Below are 25,445 nucleotides of genomic sequence, written 5' to 3' on the forward strand. Positions count from 1 at the left end.
TCCGCTGTGGTGGATGTTTATGTTAACTTCTATGTAGTTGAGTGTCTTGGTGCTTTTTTCTCATATGGGGGGGGGGGGGGGGGGGGGGGGGGTTAAAATGCGGTTCTCTACCGCCTGTCCTGGATATATTTTGTCAGGAAGATGGGTAACGCTGAAGATTTGTTCCAACAGTGCAATTCTTTTTTTTAAATCGCTGGACCATTTCAGCGCTAGAGTAAACTAAAAGCCGCTTCTAATGCCGTGAATGCCGACAACGGGGACGGATTTCAGGTACGGGACAGCTATAGGAAAGCTGTTTATTTTACATATAAACGTGTTTCTTAGGATGACCTTAATCCACATTTCACGTTGCGAAAAGGTGATTTAGGCCCCATACGAACTGGTAGTGTTTTTCCTGCCGATATGGGGTTTAAATTCACCGCAAACCGCAACGTTCCAAATGATCGCGTTCCAGAAATACCCACTCGCAAGATGATTTAAATGGCCATTAATTTACAGGAATTAAACACTACATTCCTTCCATTTGGCCTATAAATTCATGACAATGAGATTTAAAAATCATGTTATATTGTGAATTCTTGTGTGAATGTTATTTGGACACTTAGGCTATTTAAAAATTGTAATCTTTTCTTAAGAAATAGATAGATGTTTAGATCTAGTGATTGAATTTTGTAATTCGCCACAATTGGGTAACTAACTAATTAAATGCTTTAATTTCAGGTCATCCAAGTAAGATTGTTTCATATTTGTTTCAGAATGCTTCAATCTATAATAACTGAACATTTTTAAGAAAGTTATGGGCTTTTGACTGTCCTTGATCACAGCTTTTGTGTTAAGTCAATGGAAAAGCAATAGGGAACAAGATGCTAATTTCCGAGTATGAAAATGGCCATAACCTTTTTAATATTAAAGATATGAAAGTAAATTAGGTGTCAAATTAAACTTCTTTTTATGCTTTATCTGATGGGATAAATTGCAGACTTGATTTTTTAAATCTCAAAATTTTGTAACATTGCTACTTAAAGCATAGAAACCTGCTCAGTGGCCCAACTTGCCCACACCGACCAACATTTCCCATTTACACTAATCCCACCTGGCTGCGTTTGGTTCATACCCCTCTAAACCTATCCTATCCATCTTATCCCTCTAACCCTATCCTATCCATGTACCTGTCTAAATGTTTCTTAAATGTTGCGATACCACCTGCCTCAGCTACCTCCTCTGGCAGCTCGTCCCATACATCCACTATCCTTTGAGTAAAAAAGTTGCTCCTCAGGTTCCTATTAAATCTTCCCCCCCTCACCTTAAGCCTATGCCCTCTGACCTTGAGCTAATAAACCAGTGACTTGAATCTGCAACTCACCATATCACCAAGAACAATGATTTGTGTTGTTCTTTCCCCCACTTCACCACTCAGTTTCCCCGTTCCCAGTTGCAAGTCTATCTGCATGATGATTGCACTGAACATCATCCTTGCACCATTTTTCTACGACAGTTCCTGTTTTTTAAGACTTTAGAAAGATACAGCTCGGAAACAGGCCCTTCAGCCCACCAAGTCCGCGCCAACTGGTAATTACCCCACACAACAGCATTATCCTTCACACCGCACCGACCAGCGATCACCAATACACTAGTTCTATCCTACATGCCAGGGACAATTTACAGAAGCCAATTAACCTACAAACCCATTAAATATGGGAGGAAGCCAGAGCACCCAGAGAAAACCCACGCGGTCATGGGAGAACATACAAACTCTCAACAGACAGCACCCCTGGTCATGATCGCAACTGGGTCCCTGGCACGGTAAGGCAGCAGCTCCACGCCACTGTGCTGTGTTATTTTTATTCATTACAGCTTTATCCTGTAGGGGTCGATTGTGTAATTCTCCCCAAGGAATAATGCCCTACCCCCGCTCCCAGAGGCCTCGCTTGCACTTTTCAAAAGCATGGAGCGGGTTGCAATGAAGCAAATTAGAGGCAAAGAGTCAAACAATTAAGCCATTGTTCACAGCATTCATACATTTAAACAAGCTCGCTATAAATGTAGGAGGTTTCAAGTTTTCAAACAATGACCCTTAGAAATGGGACAGTCAGCCCTTTATTCATCCCGCACTAAAATCATTCTTGCATTTGCAAAACAATTTTAAAAGTTCTGAAATTCAGGTCCTTTTCTCTGGTAATTTGCCATTTCCACAGTGTCTACAAATTCTTCATTGGCCTGTCAGTCAAACAAAGCCAGACTTTTCATCTGGAACATGATCCTTAAATGAGCCCACCGTTCATCTCAAGAATGTACAACAGTTACACCATCCTGCCTTGGAGGGAACTTGCTACACTTTATTTCACAAGGTATAATATTTTGTTTTTATAACATAGTGCTTACTTCACTTCTAAGTTTAGTTTAGTTTAGAGACGCAGCGCGAAAACAGCCCCTTCGGCTCACATAATCCACGCCGACATTCGATCCGATACAATATGCAAAAGGGACAATTTCCAATTCTTATCTAAGCCAATTAACCTACAAATCTTTACGTCTTCAGAGTGTGGGAGGAAACCGGAGCAGCCGGAGAAAACCGACGCGGTCACTGGAGAATGTACAATCTCCTTACAGACAGCACCTATAGTCAGGAATGAACCCGGGTCTCGGGTGCTGTAAGGTAGCAGCTCTACCCCTTCACGACTGTGCCACCCCTAGAACGATTTATCAGACAGGGCAGCATCTCTGGAGCAAAAGGATAGGTGACATGTCGGGTTAGGTCGGGATTGAAGGGTCCCGACTCTGAAACGCCACCTATCCTATTTCTTCAGAGGTGGTGCCTGACCCGCTGAGTTACTCCAGCACTTTTTGTCTACCTTGCATTTGCAGTTCCTTGTTTCTACAAGTGTTGGTTTCAAGTTGGAATCAAGATACAGATCGGCTGTTCTGAAATCGATTGGTGGACAAACTTAATGATCTAAACACCTTTCAAAGAATTCTAAAGCTAAACATTCTGCCCTCGTTTCTCTATTTCCACAGATCCTGACTATGGGTGGTGTCTGTACAGAGTTTGTACGTTCTCCCCATGGACACATGGGTTTTCTCCGGTTGCTCCGGTTTCGTCTCACACTCCAATCATGTAGAGGTTTCTATGTTAATTTGGCTTCAGTGATAATTGTAAATTGCCTCTAGTCTACAGGATAGTGTATGGGGATCGCTGCTTGGTGTGGACTCGGTTGGTCAAAGGGCCTGTTTCCCCACTAAATCTCTAAACTAAAATGCAAGGAAAATGTCAGAAGCTTAAAAAGGCAAGGTATTATTTATGTGGACATGGGGAATTTATTCTGAAAACATTAATACAAAGTGTTTGCAGATGGAGAATCTTATATAAATTAGAGATATATTTGAATGTTTCCAGTGGAAAGCTGATGATTTGTGGCACCTCAATCATTGCAGTTTGAAGCAACAACATTTTCCATAGCGTAAGACAATGATAATCAATTATTGTAAATGATTTTCTTCCTAACCTGACCTGGTTGGGAAGAAAATCATTTACAACCATCAATCATACAAAAAACCACAATATGCTGGAGAAACTCACTGCATGGTCAGGAAATGGTTCAGGAGGATGTAGGCCCAAATGCACTCAAATGGAGCATCTTGGTCGACATGGGGAAGTTGGGCAGAAGGGTCTTTTTCTGTGCTGTTGGACTCGATGACTTCACAATTTTTGAGCCAGTGGTAATTGACTAACCATTAAAACAATTTGCAACAAGGCAATAGTTGTGAATGCACTGGAGCACTGAAATCCAATAATGCCTCAGGAATTATCGAAAGGAAAGTATGCTGGCAGGGCACTTTTTCTTCATCCCACCCTGCACACAGCCCACGCATTTGGAAACATCACAATACTGGGCACTAGGAAGTCCAAGGCTCAAGAATAGTTGGTAAAATTACCTCTGTCTCAGGACGGTACAGCGGTAGAATTGCTGCCTTATGCCCCTGTCCTACTTAGGAAACCTGAACGGAAATGTCTGGAGGCTTTGTGCCCCACCCAAGATTTTGGAGCGGTCCCCGGAGGTTTTTGTCAGTCTCCCTATCTGCTTCCACTACCTACAACCTCCGGCAACCACCTGCAACCTCCGGGAACCGCACGGAAACCTTGGGTGGGGCGCAAAGTCTCCAGAAGTTTCCGTTCAGGTTTCCTAAGTGGGACAGGGGCATTACAGTGCCAGAGACCGTGGTTTGATCCTGACTACGGGCGCTGTTTTAAGGAATTTCTCCCTGTGACGGCATGTGTTTTCTCCAGGTGCTCCAGTTTCCTCCCCGAAGAGATATAAATTTCTACGTTAATTGACTTGGGGAAAAAATTGTAAATTGTCCCTAGTAAGTAGGATAGTGTTAATGCATGGGGTGATCACTGGTTGGTGTGGACTTGGTGGGCTGAAAGGTCTGTTACCACACTGTATCTCTATAATCTAAAATAGGGTCCATTAAAATTCACATAGATGATTTTCATCTTGCCAACAAAAGCTTGCATTAATATTGCAATTTGAAGAAGGGTCCCACTCAAAATGTCACCTGTCTTTTCCCTCCACAGATGCTGCCTGATGCAGTGAATTCCTCCAGCACTTCGTGTCATTTGAAAGTCAGATCTCAGAAGATGTTTCACGCAAGTATTGTCAAACCAAACTGAAAGCCAGGCTACAGATGGAGAAAATACTAAAGTGCCAAATAGCTTTAAGGTGAGAGGAGCAAAGTTTAAAGGAGATGTGTTGGCCGTGATTTAATTAGTGTGTTGGACCAAGAACTGCAGATGCTGGTTTAAACTGAAGATAGACACAAACAGCTGGAGTAACTCAGCAAGTCAGACAGTATCTCTAGAGAAATGGAACAGGTGATGTTTCGGGTCAAGACCCTTCTTCAGACGTCACCTATTCCTTTTCTCCAGAAATGCTGTCTGACCTGCTGAGTTACTCCAGCTTTTTGTGTCTATCCGTGATTTATTTATCTCTTATCTATTTTTATTTATCTATATTATTATGATGGTGATGATGATGCTGATGATGATGATGATGATGATGATGATGATGATGATGATGATGATGATGATGACTATTATTATTATTATTATTATTATTATTATTATTATTATTATTATTATTATTATTATTATTATTATTAACACAGTGGGTGATGAATGCCTGAAATGTGCTGCAAAGGGTAGTTGTGGAGGCAGATACGATAGAAGCATTTGTGAAACTATTAGATAGGCAAATGGATGTGCAGGGAATGGAGGGATGTGGATTTTTTTCCAGGCAGATAAGAGTTCATGTTCGGCACAGACACTGTGGGCTGAAGGGCCTGTTCCTTTGCCACTGTCCTTCCGTGTATTAGGAAACCTTCCCTGTTATTCTGGCTTGGTGCCAACTGTAGCACAATTTTACAATTGAAAGAATTCACAGGGAGACAGCACTTAAGGTCAGGATCGAACCTAGGTCTCTCGTGCTGTGAGGCAGCGGTTCTACCAACTGCGCCATCGTGCTGCCATTCCTTTACTCCGTGTTCCTCTTCTCCTCCTCAACATGTAGCCATGCTTTGCTTCACATCCATCCTGAGCGGGCATTTGAGTTATTGGCTTAATGTCTTTTCCGAAGGGTGCACGGAATATCTAGCGTGCAAAGCGTAATGGCAGAACACATTTTACACAAACACCAATGAAACTGGTTTGCAAACATTAAAAATATACTAAAAAATGGGAACAAATTATTCACGATTTAAAAGAGAACAGTGGAAAGTTTATGTCTGTAAACCGAGAAAGGAATGATTCAGAAAGTATCTTATAACATTTGAGACAAAGGTCTGGGAATTGAATCAGGGAGGGGATGAGTGTAACGGGATCTGTGGTGGACTTGTGCTTCTAATAGGGTTACATGTCTTCTGATTTGTAACAGCTGCATATATGCTGCAATCACGTCATACATGTTAGCTGTGTCACTGTACGCAAGCAACAATGAATGCCTTATGCAATACCTAAGATATTCGGACGGCACAGCAGCACAGCAGTAGACATGCTGCATTATAGCGTTAGAATCCTGGTTTAGATCATGACTACGGGCGCTGTCTGTATGGTGTTTGTACGTTCTTCCGGTGACGATGGGGGTTTTCGCTGGGCGCTCTGGTTTCCTCCCACATGCCGAAGTCGTGCAGGCCTGTAGGTTAATTAGCCTGTGTAAATTGTCCCTTGTGTGCAGGGAATGGATGTGAAAGTGGGATAGCACAGACTAGTGTGTACAGGTGATCGATAGTCAGCGTGGAGTCAGCGGACCAGAGGTGAAATATATAGTTAAATATAATAAAAGATAATATAATAAAAGATAATTAAACAATTGGTGCTCAGTTCCAAACAGGATGCAGCTGTCATGGGATAGAAGGGAGTTGTTGTGAGTTGTGAGTTAGATTTCCTGCCTGATGGTCGGTACAAAATGCTGGACAGGCAGCATCTCTGGAGAGAAGGAATGGGTGATGTTTTGGAGGGTGACATCGAGATCTTTCTTCAGACTGATGGAGCAGGTTTAGTTGCAGCCTCACCATTTAGTCCAGATACACGCAGAAACAGGTCCTTTGGCCCATCTAGTCCGAACTGACGAGCGATCATCCCGTACACTAGCACTATCCTACACACTAGGAGCAATTTACAATTTTTACCATAGCCAATTAACCCTCAAACCTGCATGGCTTGGGAGCACGGGAGGAAACCGGAGCACACTGGAGAAAACCTATGTGATCACAGGGAGAATGATCAAACTCCGTACAGACACCCAACATAGTCAGGTTCAATGCAGGGGTTTCTGGCACTGTGAGGCAGCAACTCTATCGCTGCTCCACTGTGCCAGCCCATCTGTGAAGAAGAACCTCCACTGATTGTGTTTTTGCCTCTCAATGTGAAACAAATATACATTGGGGAAACTGGGGTTTTGGGTGCTAATTTTCATTTAATGTCATATATAACCATGCAGACATTGTCTCTTTACTGTTCCATGTACTCACATATCTGATAAGAATTCCCGCTGGTTGGATATTGTGGTTGGATATTTGTTAACAGTGAAACTGAAAGCTGGCCGTACTCAGTGCATACATACAATTTTACACAAAAAACAAGAAACAGAAAAACAAAACAGAAGGGAGATGGGGGGAATAGGTGCACAAATTCTACGGCGCTACATACATCCTAACATTGGAAATGGTAACAGGCCGGGAATCTATTCCTGACTACAATATCTCTGCCTCAGAATGATGTTCCATATACTGTGGCATCAGTCATGACGCCAGATCAATAATTAAATACACTGGTGCACACATACACAGTAAGGCCCACAGAAAATTAGCTGCCTAGTTACCACATCTGCCCAATTCTATGTCTTTATGGGCTGCTCATTGTTGATAGAGTCATACCATGTGGGTAACTTGGCCCTTAGCCCAACTTACCCACACCGACCAACATGTCTCATCTACACTAGTCCCACCTGCCTACGTTTGGCCCTTATTACTCTATACCTGTCCTATCCATGTACCTGTCTAAATATTTCTTAAACGTTGCGATAGTACCTGCCTCAATTGCCTCCTCAGGCAGCTCGTTCCATACACCCTTTGGTGATATTTGACAATAAGACGGAGTGGCCAAGGTCATAGGCTCACGGGGTCATAGGGGTCATAGAGAGTGGTGAATCTCTGGAACTCTCTACCACAGAAGGTAGTTGAGGTCAGTTCATTGGCTATATTTAAGAGGGAGTTAGATTTGGCCCTTGTGGCTAAAGGGATCAGGGGGTATGGAGAGAAGGCAGGTACAGGATACTGAGTTGGATGATCAGCCATGATCGTATTGAATGGTGGTGCAGGCTCGAAGGGCCGAATGGCCTACTCCTGCACCTATTTTCTACGTTTCTATGTTTCTATAGAATCATAGTCATAGACTCATGCAGTATGAAAACATAGATACATTTTTTCTCTTTTTTGGAAAACCAGAATTCCTTGTTTCAACATCCCATCCCAATCTACCTAGATAAACAGCACTGATTGTGGAATAAGCTACTTTTCTGATCAATTGACATTCTGACTGATATCTAACAATTCATGAAGTGGTAGTACTCACTGTAAATCCTGAGACCAATTAAAATGTTATCTTGGTCAAGGGAAATCATCTTTTTTCCATTGGCAATTGAAAACACAACTCTCAACATGGTTGTGAGTGGACTGAAATATATATATTTTAAAAACAGTCAAAGAGCATGTAAAAGAAAAACAATGATATAACTTCCTTGATATTGGCGATTCCATTACAATGAAAACACTTGGATACTTCTTTTGTGTTTGATCTTAAAACTAGAAATGATCTGTAGTTGGTTTCTCAAGGTCACTGTAAGGTATGCATTGATTCTATTTTCTTTTTCAGTCTGAGTCATTTTGTCAGATAAAAATACAAAGGGGAAAACTAACTGTGTAAGTAATTATATGTGAGCAGATGGAACAGAAAATAGGGATCTATAAAAAAAAATCCAATGACTTCCTGAAAATAACTCAAGTGCCGACTAAAATACATCATGTTATCTTCATGTAGCAAGTCAGTATCTAAATATCAATCGAATGAGAGTGTCACGGGCTATGAAAGAGGCCCTTTGGCCCAACCCATCCATGCCAACCTTGATACCTATCTAAGTTAGTCTTGTCTGCCCACCTTTGACCCATATCCCTCCAAACCTTTCCAAATCATGTATCTCTCCAAATGTCTTATTAGTGTTGTTATTGTACTAGCCGCAACACTCAATCATGAGGTTATGGGGAGAAGGCAGGAGAATGGGGTTAGGAGGGACTTGATGGGCCGAATGGCTTAATTATGCTCATATCACTTGTGAACTTATAAATAATAACTGGACATATTTGGTTCTGATGAGTTTAGTTTAGAGATATAATGTGGAAACAGGGCATTCAGCTGACCGAGTCCGCCCTGACCATCGGTCACCGTTCACATTAATTCTTTGTTATCCCAGTTTTGCATCCACTCTCCGCACACTAGCAGCAATTTACAGACGCCAATTAACCAGCACAGTGCGCAGGTTCGATCCTGACTATGGATGCTGTTTGTATGGAGTTTGTACGTGCTCCCTGTAACCGGGTGGGTGTTCGCCTGGTGCTCTGGTTTCCTCCCACACTTCAAAGATGTGCAGTTTTATATGTTAATAGGCTGTGGTAAAAATTATAAACTGTCCCTTGTGTGTGCAGGTTAGTGCTAGTGTATGGGGATCGTTGGTCGGGATCGGTGGGTCAAAGAGCCTGCTTACGCATTGTTTCTCTAAACTAAACCTACAAACCTGCACGTCTTTGGATGCAGGAAACTGGAACACCCGGAGAAAACCTACTCGATCACAGGGAGAACGTGCAAACTCCATACAGACAGCACCCGTAGTCGGGATTGAAACCATATCTCTGGCGCCATGCGGCAGCAGAACTACTGCACCATCACTGTTCTTCCTTTATCTTCCCCTCTGCCATCAGGCTACTGAAAGGTCCTTCCATAAACCAGGATACTGTCCAATACTTCTCCACCTTATTTGCGGACATTGGACTGTCTCTAAAACTGATGTGCTACACTGCTGAGAACTATATTCTGCACTCTGTATCTTTCCCTTTGGTCTACCGATTGTACTTGTGCTTGGCTTCTTTCATGTATCTATAGTATTATCCGAAAAAACATAAAATCCCGGAGTAAATCAACAGATCAGGTAGTATCTCGGGGGAAAAGAAATAGTTCCCCCCCACCCCCCCCATTACTCCACCTCCACTTTGTCTGAAGAAGGGTCCGACTCGAAACGTTACATATCCATGTTCTCCAGAGATGCTGCCTGACCCGCTGAGTTGCTCCAGCACTTTGTGTCTATCTTTGGTGTAAACCAGCATCTGCAGTTCCTTCCGACACGTATTATCTGATTTGACTGGCAGCATGCACACAAAAGGTTTTCACGGTAACTCAGAACACATGACAATAATAACCTAAATCTAAAGCTGTTTCATGTGGGTGGACAAAGAGGAGATCCTTCAAACCCTCAAGACCGGAACCATGTGTTTTCATCTAATTTACCTGAATAACTTTTGCTTTTTTCTCCTTGAATCCAAATAAAACATTTGCCGAACAAGGAGCAAGTTTCACATCCTAACCACCCCTTCCTACATTCCCTATTTGATTTATTATTAACCCCCGTACTTAAAGAAAATATTTTCTTAATGGTGCAAAATTGAAAGGCTTTTTGTGTTTAGAGGATTTGAGTGGTTTCATATGGATCATGTAGATGTAATATACAGCAGCGTGCACCAAGTGAGAAGGTGAATAATATGGTGGCTTTTAAGGATTTGAATATGACTAATAAAGTCATATTACAATTACCACAAGCCCTGGTATATTAAGTGTGTAGGAATGCAAAAGTGGGATAACATAGAACTGGTGTGAACCTGAGGGAAAACCCACGTGCACACAGGGCGAATGTGCAAACTCTGTACAGACATCACCTGTTGTCAGGATTGAACTTGGGTCTCTGGCGCTGTAAGGCAGCAACTCTCTGCCTCCCCAAATCATCATTGACAGCAAGTGACTGGACCTGACTGAGAATAGTTGACTTATGGTAGGGCCTGTAGGTTTAGGTTTAGGTTGAGGTTTATTATTGCCACATGTACCGAGGCACAACAAAAAACGTTGTTTTGCATGCTATCCAAATAGATCAGATATACCATGCATTGACACAATCAAGTCAAACTCAATTCTCAATTATACTTTATTGGCATGGGTACAGTGAAATTCTTTGTTTTGTATGCAAAACAGTAAAATCATTCTGTAGATAAACAGAGTCATAGATATGTACAAAAGTGCAAGAGTTGTAATTTAATCGTATTCAAGACAGAACACAAGGAGTCACCACTTTTCTGGCATCAACAAAGTTTCAAAGTTTCAAACTTTCAAAGTGTACAGTCCTATCATGGTCTTAAAGGCCAAATAAAGCAAAGGGGGAAGATACAGAGAATGGAGAATTTAGTTTTCAGCAATGTCACGCATCAGTTCCAAAGACAAGGTTCAATGTCCACAATGGGGTGAAGGGTGAATTAGACAGTACTCTAGTTTATGGAAGGACTGTTCAGAAGCCTGATTACAGAGGGGAAGAAGCTGTTCCTGAGTCTGGTGGTTTGTGCTTTCAAGCTTCTGCATCTTCTTCCAAACTGGGAGTGGGAAAAAGATGGAATGACCAGCAAGCCTGATTCTGTAACAAAAGCGATTGAAACATAAACAACAAAAGGTCTCACTCACACTTGCAACAATATGCACACTTGACGTTGTGCATTTTAGTGAAAATCGGGTTGAAATGTTAATCCGTGAAGCAAAGCGCAGCTTGCACAAATGTTGACGTTTCATGTCAACATATAGCTTGAGCAAAAAAGAAAGTCTTTCCTCAGTCTGATGAAGCAAGGGGCCCAAGTAACCGAATCCATTTCTGCCTCCAGGACACACTTTGACAGACTCTCTCCTGGAATGCTTGAGGCCACATGAAAAAGTCTCCAGTCATATGGGGGTTTATGAGAGCAGACTTAATTAGACTTTGCATGAGGCAGTCGCTTCCAAACATAAATATGGTCAAATTACACAGCCTTAATTGATTCCATTTATCTGTATGGTTTCAGTAACAACTATCCAGCCACTAATAAAAATCACACAACTGATTGTAATAGGTGAGTCTGAACTTTAAAGATCAAAACACACACTCTCTCTCTCTCTCTCTCTGCTCTCTCTCTCTCTGAATTTGTGGATGTTTCATTTAATCGAGATCCATTATCCTATAATGGGAAGATGAACCATAATTGTCACACAAAGACATAGTATGGAAACAAGGAGCTGTAGATGCCGGCTTACACAAAAGGACTCAAAAGTGCTGAGTAAGTCAGCGAGTCAGGCAGCACCTCTGCAGAACTTGGAATGTTTCGTTTATAAAGGGCCTGTCCCACGAGCATGCGACCTGCATGCGGCAAGCGTGACCTAAAGGGCCGGTCCCACCAGCATGTGCCTGCATGCGGCAAGCGCGACCAAACCAGAAGCGGGAGCCGCACGGAGATCGAGTGAGTGACACGGTGTCTAGGCGGCTGCGGGCCGACAGGCCATTGCCGCGCGGAATTTTTAAACAGGGTCAGTTTTTCGCAGCCCCGCGCGATGTCAGGACCAGCTCCGCACAACTCCATACGGCTCCGGCGATCGAAGTGGGACCGGCCCCGCGAGGCCGTACGGCTCAAGCGACCACGTTAGGTCGCGCTTGCCGCATGCAGGCACATGCTGGTGGGACCGGCCCTTTCGTTTGCGCTTGCCGCATGGAGTCGCATGCTCGTGGGACAGGCCCTTAATGTTACGTGTACTGAGTTACAGTGAAAGTTTTTTGTTGTTGCGTGGTATCTAGTCAGCAGAAAGACTATACATGATTACAATCAAGCTGTTCACAGTACACAAATACAGGATAAGAGAAAAAAAATGTTTAGTGCAAGACAAAGTCCAGTAAATGTGCAATACAAGTTAGCCCAAGGGTTTCCAATGAGGTAGATGGTAGGTCAAGACCACTCTCTAGTTGGTGATAAGATGGTTCAGTTGCCTGATGGTCCCAACCTGAACATTACCTTTCCATGTTCTCCAGAGATGCTGCCTGACCCATTGAGGTGCACTAGCATTTTGTATCCTTTTGTCACCAACATACCCTGGTTGAAAGACTTGTACAAGTGTTACAATCGGACAGTAGCTACTGATTGAGGAGCCATTTCCTGCCCTTTGCCCTTGTCCAGTCAATCATCTTAACCCTTGCAGACATGCATCACTTCATGAGCAATGTCAAGATCCATAAGCTTTTTAGACGCAAGATTTACAAACAAAATGACTGAGATGGATCACTAACCTATATTAATACAGAGTGTAGAAGGAACTGCAGATGCTGGTTTAAACCAAAGATAGACAAAAAAAAAAAGCTGGAGTAACTTACTGGGCAGGCAGCATCTCTGGAGAGAAGGAACGGGTGACGTTTTGGGTCGAGACCCTTTTTCCCCCCGAAGACTGCAACGACCAAAGTTCACAGGCCGCGCCGGCCGGACCCCCGACACTGGCGATCTCGGATCCCAGGCTCCGCGGTGCCGTCAACGGTCACAGTGCCCCGGAGACCGGCAAGGCATCGCCCGCCCCTTGTAGGGTGTCCCGCATATACACCGCCCGTCAGACAGTAGAAGTGTTTCGACCCGAAACGTCACAGCCTTCCTATTATGGGGCGATCAGAACTGTATACAATACTCCAAATGCAGTCCAACTGTTATCCTATAATTGTCCTAGCTGCAGACAGAAGATCCTGCAGATGCTGCGATCTTGCATAGAACTCAAAATGCTGGAGTAACTCAATAGATCATGCAGTGTCTCTGGAGGAAAAGAGAGATGAAGAAGGGTCCCAGCCCAAAATGTCACCTAATCATATCCTCCAGGGATGCTGCTTGACCCATAGTTACTCCAGCACTTTATGTCTTACTAGGCAAAAGGGGACCAGCTGGTGAAAACTGTGCGCAGCTGGCTGCGGGGAGCAGAGCCATTGTGACATCATCAGCTCGTTAGCTTTAAAAAATATCTCAGATTTGTGAACAATTTTAACAAATAACTCACTCAAGAAATAATGAATCAAATTATCAGATGAGGCGATTTTTGAGATCATGAGGCAAATCTCTATCGGAATGTTTTCGAGGAGATGTGAATCACAGAAAAACACACAAATACACAAATACATCCACATCCAAATCAGAGTTTATAAGTATATAGATAATGCTGCAACTTAACGTCTTGACTCTTATACTCAATGCCCAGACTGGTCATACGACGTTACAGTGATTGATGAGGGTCCATTCAAAATCTTGAAACATTGTAAAGCCAATACAATTCTTTTGAAGTGGTGTCACTCCTGCAAAGCAAGAACCACATAAACTATCATGCGCACAGCAGAATCCCACAAATTGTAAAGAGAGAAATGGCAAGACCATCTGTTTTAAACCTGTCTGTTTGAAAGACAAATGAAACTCAGGACAATGGGGAATATCCCAGATCATATTTTAAAAACTGATATGGGATCTTACAGGTCTAATCAAGAGGCAATCGGTTTCCAATTGAAGGATCTCGCATAGTTTAATTTACTTTAGACTTTAGAGGTACAGCACAGAAACAGGCCCTTCGGCCCACCGAGTCCACACCGACCAGCAATCACTGCACACTAACATTATCCTACACACACAAGGGACACTGTACAATCTTTACTGAAGCCAATTAACCTACAAACCTGTATGCCTTTGGAGTGTGGGAGGAAACTGGAGAACCCAGAGAAAACCCACGTGGTCACGGAGAGATCATACACACTCCGTATAGAGAGCAGCCGTGGTCAGGATTGAACCCCTGTCTCTGGCGCTGTAAAGCCGCAACTTTACCGCTGCGTCACTGTGCCGCCCTTTTACACGTGTGGGAAAAATGTCCTATTAATCCCCTCTCACTCTAAACCTGTCCCCTCTAGTTTTAGAACCCCTTTACCCTTCAAAAAAGACTTACATGATCTACACCCTTGGGATTTTATACACCTCTGTAAAGATCATTCCTCGGCCTCCAACACTCCAGGAGCGGAACAGTCCCCGTCTATCCACCCTCTTCAGCTTTTGAATCTCTGCGACATTTCTGTGCAACAGAAGAAGGGCCCTGACATAGTGATATCTCCACAGACTAGTACTGGGAGGGTAAACTGAGATGTTCTTGCACATGTCGCTGGGGAGTAATCCATCACCTTATAAACTGGAGCAAAGTTGAAAGTTAGACTTTTATTGGAAAGTCTCCAATAACCAGAATAAATGAACGTTTGGAAAAATTAACCCTTGCATCCCTACCCACTTCCCCAATGCCTTTAATTAACATGACCAATTGGGTTAAGTGCTCCTGAAGGGTTTTGCGTGGTAGAAACTCCCGATGGGTCGTGGTTGACAGGACGATCCAGGCAGTGACGACGGCTGCAACGGGCCTTTATGGCCAGCTGCAACTGGGACTCTGACAATGGCACAAAAACCTGGCGACTCTTGCACATGAACTCAGTGGGCTGTTTCTATACATAGAACACCCAATTACATTACACCCTCATGTGGTCATCCAATTACAGGAGGGGTGTGGACATGTTGGAGTGGGTGCTGATGAGGTTTACCAGAGAGCTGATTAATTAGGGGGTATTGGTTTCAAGGAGAGGTTGAACAAACTTGGATTGTTTTCTTAAGAACACCGAAGGTTGAGGGGAGACGAAAAAGAAGTATAAAACGTTATGAGAGACATGGTAGACGGTCTGAAGCTTTTCCCAGTTTACAGGACTGGAATAAAGATCAGCATCCTATCACCCTCTACTCTCACATTTTCTCTCCCTGTAATCTCACACAGGTCTATAAGATTGTTGATTCTGTCTTCCTGGATATCCTATTTTGTATTGTTTCTTCACTGAGGTCCAATACCATCAGTCATCTAGACCCAGAGGCCTTGGAATTTCTTGCTATTAAGGGCGGCACAGATCTTGAACTACCCTGGAGCAGCTGATAGAGCTGCTGTCTCTCAAAGCCAGAGACCTGGGTTCGATCCTGACACCGGGTACTGTCTGTGTGGAGTTTGCATGTTCCCTCTGTGACCGCATGGGTATCCTTCTGGTTTGTAGGTTAATTGGCCCTAATGTGCAGGGAGTGGATGTAAATGTGGGATAACATAAAACTGATGTGATCATTGTGGGCTGAAGGGCCTGTTCTTGTCCTCTACTGTTGTGCTCTTTGTTCTATCTAGACAAAGGAGAGGATGAGGGCAAAGAAAACTGGAAAGTCACATCAGAGTGGAAGGCGACAGAGAGAGTGTAACAATTACAGGGTGGCAGTGCTGTGTAACAAAAACCAAATGGAGATGAAAATACAAAATGATTATCCAAAATTTCCAGAGGAATTTGAGATTAATGCTGGACAAAAGATATTAAGAGGCTGAAACTTAATATTTGAAATGGTTCCACTTGACGTTGATGCCGTGTGTTGTTGCTATTAGGTTACTCTTCTCCTTTTGTGTCGTCTTCTGAAATGTCTGAGTTTATGACTAGATTGTGTAACAAAAGAAAACAAAGAAATTGAGAGGAATGTTTTACATGTACTCATGTGCTGGGAATCATCTCCATCTACCCAAGCATCTGATCATTAGAGGGATGGAGGCACAGGGCAGCACAGTGGTACAGCAGTAGAGTTGCTACCTTACATCACCAGATACCAAGGTTCGATCCTGATTACGGGTGCTCTCTATACGGAGTTTGTACGTTCCCCTTGTGACCTGCATGTGTTTTCTCCGGATGCTCCAGTTTAATCCCACATTCCAAAGTCATGCAGGTTTGTGGCTTAATTGACTTTGGTTAAAACTATAAATTGTCCCTAGTGTGTAGGATAGTGCTAGTGTACAGGGATCGCTGGTCGGTGCAGACTTGGTGGGCAGAAGGGCCTGTTTCCGCGCTGTATCTCTAAACTAAATTAAACTAAATATGTGAATCTAGTGCAGGGGCCACATTAGCCAACATGTCTGCATTGACCATCAAATGCACTAATTCACCATTGATCCCATTCACTATGAGCCCGTCCAAATGCTTCTTAAACACCACTATTGTATCTACCTCCAGCACCACCCCTGGCAATTCCTCCCATCACTATCCTTCAAACTTTGTCCCTCTCACCTTAACATTATGCCCTCTAATCATTGACATTTCCTCCCTAGGAAATAAGTTTCTGACTGTCTACCCTGTCTCCGCCTCTCATAATTTTCTATACTTCCATCAGGTATCTGCTCAACCTCCAATGTTCCAGAGAAAACAATCCACGTTTGTCCCAACTCTCCTTTGAGCTAATATCTTCTATTCCAGTCAGCATTCTAGTAAACCTCTTCTGCAACCTCTTCAAAGCCCACACATGCTTCCTGTAATGGGGCAACCAGAACTGCACATAATTGATAGCATAGATACATTTGTAACATATCTAATGTCCTCCTCAATACTTTGCCAATATTACAAATGTTAGGTAACCTGTACCTTCTCTTTTTAGTGTTCGTGGGGGGCTTGCTGTGCACCAATTGCCTGTCTGATCGCTTCCAGTTTAGTTCAGTTTAGGTTAGTTTAGAGGTACAGCATGGAAACAGGCCCCTCGGCTCACCGACTCCGTGCCGACCAGCGATCACCCGTACACTAGTTCTATGTTATCCCACTTTCCCACTCCCCATATACACGGTGCAATTTACAGAGGCCCATTAACCTGCAAACTCACACATCTTTAGGATGTGGGAGAACACCAGAGCACCTGATGAAAACCTACACCGCACAGGGAGAACATGAAATCTCCGCACTGACAGCACCCGAGATCAGGATCAAACCTGGGTCTCTGTGGAACCTTTGCAACCGCTGTGGAATTTTGCTGGATTCATGCTATATACGGCCAACCCTTGCGCTGAGACGATGCCGCTAGTTTTATCTTACCCACCCTAAAGAATCAGCTTACTGACATTTACACTTCAATCCCACACACAAACCTGAGGTTCGATGAAATCTTACAGGAGCTTGAAGAAATGTAAGATGCTACAGCAAGATTTCTCAATCTCTTTTTAGGTCAGCCCCATAATCCCCACATACAATCAAGCGAACTGCTCTGTGAGCACAGAGAGAGTACGGAAAGAGTATACAAACTTTGTACAAGACAGCAGCCTTGGTTGGGATCAAACACAGGTCTCTGGCACTCTGGCAGCTCTACCACTGCATCACTGTGCCACCTAGTTACTACACTCCCAGACTACAGCCTTTAAATAATTTTGAGAGGTCCTGAGAGTGAGAGGGGAAATGCAAACTCCCTCTCACTGCATCGCTCAGCAGAATTCTCCTCCATGTAATTATATTTGATTCCTAAGTGCAGTTCAGTAAAGAACTATGAGTGACAATGTAATTCAGGAAACACAAGTTGCTCTGAGCTGTGTGTTAAATAGCAGTTTTTACAGTTCCATTGAAGCCGTCAATAATTAATTGGATTTGTTAACCTTCCTAGTTAGACACCATTATGTACGCTGCCTTTGGAAGCATTCTACAGTAAGTAGTTTGTGACATGGAACCATACCACATACTCTTCTAATAAAACTACATGACATCCGAAAGAAAGCTACAAGCCTCGCATATTATCTTTCTCAAATCAGTCTGGTCCAATTCCAGATTTCATTAACTTGAAAGTATATGTGTACTGACATTTATTAACATCTTGAGGACGTTTTAAAACAAAACTAAAGTGATTAGAGGCATAGAATCATATAGTCTTACAGCACAGGTACAGGCACTTCGACCCAGCTTGTCCATACCGACCAAGATGCCCCATCTACATTAGTTCCACTTGCCTGCATTTGGCACATAATCACCTAAACCTTATGTTGCTATGTACCCTTGGTGTGGCAAGTTAGTCCGAAGGGCCTGTTTCCACGCTGTATGACTCCATCTATATCTGCCCAAATGTCCTTAAAATGCTGTTATAGTACTTGCCCCAGTTACATCCTCTGGCAGCTTGTTCCATGTACCCACCAACCTCTGTATGAAAATGTTTCTAATAAATATTTTCCCTCTCACCATAATTCTATGCCCTCTTGTTCTTGATTTCCCTACCCTGGGTCAAGGACTCTGTGCATTTACACTATACACCTCACATCAGTGGTAGGGAAACTATTGGAGAGAATCCCTTGAGATAGGATTTACTCCCATTTACGAGTCAGTCACTACCGGCCTGTCGCGTAAATGACGGCCAAGTGGGACAGGCCCTGTAGAAGACAAAGGATTGTGGTGGAAGGTAGATATTATAGATCTGTGATCAGTGGAGTTCTGCATGGATCTGTGCTGGGACCTCTGCAGTTTGTGATTATATATATATATATATATATAATAAATGATTTGGCCGTAAATGTAGATAGGCTGGTGAGTAAGTTCGCTGACACCAAAACTGGAGGAGTTGCATACAGTGAGGAATGCTGTCAGAAGATACGGCGTGATTTAGACCAGCTCAGAAATGGGCAAAGAAATGACAGATAGAGTTTAACCCGAGCAAGTGTGAGGTGTTGCACTTTGGGAGGTTGAATATAATGAGAGAGTGTACAGTTCACGGCAAGACCCATAACAGCATTGATGTGCAGAGGGATCTCGGAGTCCAAGTTCATAGCTCACTGAAGGTGGTAGCACAAGTTGATAAAGAAGGTATATGGCATGCTTGCCTTCATTGCTAGGGGCATTGAATATAAGAGTCAGGAAGTAATGATGCAGTTATAGCGGCCTGGACGAGGTCAGGAAAAGGCCAGACGTCAGACAGGTTCAAACAGTAGTTTTTAATGATGCAGCGAGAACACACACCCCCAAGAGGGACCTCGGGAAACCCCGTGGCAGACCAACGCCCCTGTCCCTCAATAGCCAAGGGGATGACCCAAGGAGTGACCTAACCCCCAGGGACCGCCACACAGAGCTATAGGACTTTGGTCTGGCTGCATTTAGAATATTGCAAGCAGTTCTCATCACCCCATTACACAAAAACTGGTGGCTTTGGAGAGGGTGCAGAGGAGGTTTATCAGAATGCTGCCTGGATTAGAGGGTTTCAGCAAGAGGGAGAGGATGGATAGATTTGGATTGTTTTCTCTGGAATGTCAGAGGTCAAGGGAAGATTTGATAGAAGTATATAAAATGATGAGAGGCATTGATAGGGTAGAAAGTCAGAAACTGTTTCCCAGGGTAGAAGTGTCCAACACTAGACAGCATACCTATAAGGGGGTGCCTGGAACTCATTGGCAATGGTGGCTAATATGATAGTGGCATTTAAGATGGGTTTTAGATAGGTACATGGAATTGCAGGGAATAGAGGGATATGGAAGATGCACAGGCAGACAAGATCCATTTAACTAGTCATTATGTCTGGCACAAACATTGTGGGCCATAGGGCATGTTCCTGCACAGTACTTTTCTATGTTCTATGGTCTAAGATCATCCCTCAGTTTCCTGCACTCCATGGAATGGGGCGGCACAGTGGCACAGCGATAGAGTTGCTGCCTTACAGCACCAAATACCCAGGTTCGATCCTGACTATGGGTGCTGTCTGTATGAAGTTAATACGTTCTCCCTGTGACCTGCATGGGTTTCCTCACACACTCCCACAGGTTTGTAAGTTAATTGGCTTCAGTAAAAATTGTAAATTTGTACCTAGAGTGTAGGATAGTGCTTGTCGGCATGGACTCGGTGGGCCAAAAGGTCTGTTTCCATGCGGTATCTCTGTATAATCTATAAGCCTAGAAGTTTAAACTAAAGACTAATGAATAAAGTCCTAGCCTGACCAACCTTACCCTATAGCTCAGACCCTCAAGTCCTGGCAACATCCTCGTAAAGAGATGTTTTTAATGAAAGAAAATACAGGCAACAGCGACGTAATGATTGTGGCTTAGAGTTTTCAGTCCTGTCACCATAAAGTAAATACTAGTGAAGCTGGATGGATGCACTATTGTAACTCCCTAATGTTTATTGATTCAAAGTTTCCATTATTTTTTACTGCTCAGATATCCAGTTAATCTTGTGAATGGTACAGCGATGGTGTCATACATGCTGTGGAATGTGTTTAATGAGGCTGAGAGGTGCAAGTCTCTGTACATAACATCCATTTCACAGTTGAAAAGATCAATGACACTTCAGGTAGGTTGTATATCGAGGGGGCTTCACTGAATGACTGTCAATGGCCGATCTGTGCCTTGTCAGCGGTCAGCAGTGGAGAACAAATAATGCAAATGCAACCAAGAATATCCAAGTGATCCATCGACTCTGTTTGAAGGGACCTATATTAATTTGTGTGTCATCAAAAGACATTCCATTTCCTTCACTTGATTAGACTGCAAAACAAATGATAGATAGAGTTACTGAAGCTTTGATCATTACTGAATGCAGGAGGTGGATGGTGTTCCATGTGTCACTATTATTGACAATTCGATTGTTAAGGGAAATAATTTTTGAATTACTACAAGAACAGCTATGATTAAAAAGCATTCATTACCCACTCCCAGTCAATGCTAATGGCATATGTGTCACCTGAATTTTGGTCTTTATCACATTTGCTCTTTTCATCTCTCCACACTCCCCTCCCATGCTCTGCAACTTAAAACGCATTATGATAAGTCATGAAGTTTATGTTACAGGAGCAGAATTAGGCCATTTGGCCCATCAAGTCTACCCCGTCAACATGGCTGATCTATCTTTCCCTCTCAATCCCATTCTCCTGCCTTCTCCCTTGCCTTGATGCCCCTTCCACAGGGAAAAGATTTTGACTATCCACCCTGTTGATGCCTCTCTTAATTTTATGTATTTCTATGTCACTTTCTCCAGCTCTGGCAAAAGATTAGCTTGAACCATTTGCTTAGTTTCACCCACCATGCTGCCTGACCTGCTGAAAATGTTCAACGCCTTGTTTTTACAGCATCTTGTCTTCAAATGAAGTGAAATATTCCAGAGAAATGAAGGCATAATTTTCCAGCATGGCACATAAGGAGATGATTTTGGTGAGGCTCCACTTGGAGTATTGTGGTCTATTTTGGACACCCAGATATAGGCCATTGCTGGAAAATTGAGCTTCTTGCTTAGCATGGAAAAATATCTTGTTTTCCTGCTGTATGACTATGATTCTGTGAGATGTTAGAAATTATAAGCTGCAGGTAGAGTTGCTTCCCCCATAGCGCCAGAGACCCGGGTTCAATCCTGGACACGGGTGCTGTCTGTGTGGAGTTTGCATGTTCTTTCTGTTTACCCCCAAGTGCTAAAAGCATGCAGGTTTGTAGGTTAATTGACCTCTGTAAAATGCTCCAAAGCGTGTAGGGAGCAGATAAGAAAGTGGGATAACATACCACTTGTGTGAACAGCAGTTCGATGGTCAGTGTGGATTTGGTGGGCCAAAGGGCCTGTTTCCACGCTGTACCTCTAAACTAAACTACTAAACTAAACTAAACTAAACTAAACTAAACACAGGTTCGTCAAGAGTCTGTTGTTACTTCTATATTTTCTGTTTGACAATCATTGAACATATGTTCTATGTGTCGGCATTAAGCTTGGACAGACTTTATCTAATCAATACATACCACCCTGAGCCGCAACCCATGGTTTTTAGCTTTAAACCTTTTCATTAACGAGTTAAATTTGTACCTTTGCAAATCAAATTCTCATTAAAGTAACAGCTGTGGATAGCTCAGCTAAGGGTGTTTGAGATTAATTAATTGTTATTTTGTCATTGGAATGCAAACTTAGATCTTACTGATCATTCCCCACGGTGTCTGACAGCTTTGCAAGAGTGCAGCTGCGTGTCTTAGTGCACTTGGTATGGGGTAACAGGCCATGAAGTCAAGCCTTTGTGGCACCGACAAAGGTTAAAATGGCAGTTGAGTGTCTGGGAAGAACTGAAAGGTCGTCTGACATTCCTCCCAAATGAGAGCCAATGCCAATCGCAGAGGCACAAAAGAAAAGAGATCCTTATATCTCCTCCCTCGACTTGATCCAGGGACCCCAAAGCATCTTTTCTTCTGTGCCTCTGTGATTATCATCCATTGTCAGGTTAGGCAGAGGTTTACATGCACCTCCTCCAACCTCATCTGCTGCATCCGGTGCTCCTAATTTGGGCTCTTATTTATCGGCGAGACCAAGAGTGGACAACCGTTTCGCTGAACACTTGCCCTCAGTCCGCCTTGGCCTATGCCATCTCCCCGTTGCCAAACATTTGAACCCCTCTTCCCATTCCTGTACTGACCTTTAAGAATTCCATTGTTCTATCTGGGACATATGACAATAAAACACTCTTGACTCTCTTGACCTTTCTGTCCTGGGCCTCCTCCATTGTCAGAGAGAGGCAACACACAAATTCGAGGAACAGCACTTCGTATTTCACTTGGGCAGCTTCCGACCCAATGGTATGAAGGTTGATTTCTCTAATTTCATGTGACCCCTGCATTTTTTTTCTCCTTCTCCCTTTGTACTTGATGGGAGAATATCTCAGAACACTGGGTGCTGTAGACCTTGGGCAGCACAGCGGTAGAGTTGTTGCCTTACAGCACCAGAGACCCAGGTTTGATCCTGACATCAGGTGCTGTCTGTAAGGAGTTTGTTCATTCTCCCCATGTCCACATGGGTTTTCCCCGGGTGCGCCAATTTCCTCCTACACTCCAAAGGTTTGGAGGTTAATTGGCTTTGGTAAAAATTGTCAATTGTCCCTCGTGTGTGTCAGATTGTGCTAATGTACCGGATCGGTGGTCGGTGCGAACTCGGTGGGCCGAAGTTCTAACTGGGCCGAACTCTAACTAAAACTGAACAATTCTGATGCTGTTGTCCACTACTTAATTTGTTCCTGCTTCACACCCAATTCTTTCATGCCTTTCATTTATTTTGAAATTTACATCTAAAATCCAGTTTAGTTACCTCACAAACGTGAAGAACCGCTATCAAATTAATTAAAACATCAAATAACCGAGGTAAAATTAAATTAAATGATGGTTCCTTTTCATGAAATATGACCTTATTGCAATCTCTGTAATAAACCTTGCTCTGTAAAATTCTCACTTCTTTTTTATGATATTTTGCTTCAAGCTCTATGTGCCCTTGTTAAGGAGACTCACAAAGCTGCTAATTATATTTTAATCAACAATAAATTATATCCCCTTATTAGATTTGAACTCTGTCGGAGCTGCTCCTGTCCTTAATGTTCTACAGTTCCACAGATTGGCACGTTATATTTGGTAAGGGGGGGGGGGTGAAGGGGGGAACTGAAACCTTTCATTCCTTACAATGACCTTTCTTCCTGAAGGTCCGGACCCAAAACATCACTTATGCACGTTCTCCAGAGATACTGTCTGACCCGCGGAGTTACTCCAGCACTCCAGTATCAGCAGTTCCTTGTGTCTCAGAGATGGGGCATTGTTCACTAACAGACCTGAACCGATTCTCTCAGGATTGGAGACATAAGGAACTGCAGGTGCTGAAATATTGAGCAAAAGACAAAGTGCTGGAGTCTTAAAATCACAGAGTCATGGAAACATAAGGCATGGAAACATGTTCTTCCACCCAACTTGCCCACACCGCCCAACATGTCCCATCTACACTAGTCCCTCCTGCTTGTGTTTGGCCCATTTCCCTCAAATCCTGTCCTATCCATGTTTCAGCCTAAATCTTTCTTAAACGTTGCGATAGTACCTGCCGCAACTATCTCCTTCGGCAGCTCGTTCCATACACCCACTACCCTTTGTGTGAAAAAGTTACCCCTCAGATTCCCATTAAATGTTCCCCTCCCTTACCATAAACCTATGCCCTCTGGTTCTCGAATCCCCTACTCTGGGCAAGAGACTCTGTGTGTCTTCCCGTTCTATTCCTCTCATGATTTCATTCACCTCTATAAGATCAAGAGGAACTCAGCGGCTCAGGCAGTAACCGTGAATGGAAAGGTCATATAACATTTTGAGTCAGGATCCTTCTTCAGACTAATTGGAATAATCAGCTTGACGGGACTGAAATATCTCCTATCCATTCCTTCCACAGATGCTATCTGACCCATTGAATTCTTCCAGTACATTGTGTTTGGTCTCAGGAATGGAAAGTGGACACCTTGCAGCTAAGCAACTCATTGATGTTCTTGCTTTGTTCTCTATTCAGCATTGCATGCTGCTCCCTTGTGAATTTCCCAAACAGTAAACCATCAGACCATTTTCCCTCTGATGGGATATTAGCTCGTCCAAGTTGGAACTTGCTTCCGACTCCCAGGCTAATAACTGCCCTCTATTCTTTGCCTATTGCTTCTTCAGAAGCATCATATTTCTTCTGTATAATTGTGCTTTGACTCCTCACAGGTGGCTGATTGCATTCATGTCTCCAAACCAGCAGGTCGTAGGTTCAAATCCCACTCCTGGGACTACTGGGGCGTGCACAAAAACCACGACTGACATTCCAGTGCAGTACTTTGAGGCAACACAGCTGTGTTGGGGGTAACATCATTCCAATGAAATGTTAAATTGTGTCCCCCACCATCTCCAAAATAGAATTAAAATATTCTGTGGCAATATTTTAAATGATGCCCTGTGTAAAGTAATCTTGCTTGAATTCCCCACCACATTTATTGCTAACTAATTTAAAATCTACGTTGGCATGTTGGCGTGCGTACTCCACATGAGATTTTTGTTCCCATGTATGTATATCCTTTTAGCTTAAATCTTATTGTCCTCTCTTGTCCTCATATTCCTGTGCAGCTGGAGGACTGCTCCAACAAAATTTTGTTGTCTTGTACAATGACAATAAAGATTATTATTATTATTATTA

At 43.2% G+C, this 25,445-nt stretch overlaps 1 long non-coding RNA gene across 1 annotated transcript; it reads left to right on the forward strand.

Annotated features, from left to right (window-relative positions):
- Positions 1–158: 158 nt before the first annotated feature.
- Positions 159–25,445, forward strand: LOC129702285 (uncharacterized). Its single transcript, XR_008724362.1, has 3 exons — positions 159–2,348; positions 4,577–4,721; positions 24,672–25,445. It is a non-coding gene; the product is annotated as an uncharacterized LOC129702285 (long non-coding RNA).

Source organism: Leucoraja erinacea, chromosome 12 (assembly GCF_028641065.1).
Source record: "Leucoraja erinacea ecotype New England chromosome 12, Leri_hhj_1, whole genome shotgun sequence".
Taxonomy (NCBI): Eukaryota; Metazoa; Chordata; class Chondrichthyes; order Rajiformes; family Rajidae; genus Leucoraja; species Leucoraja erinaceus.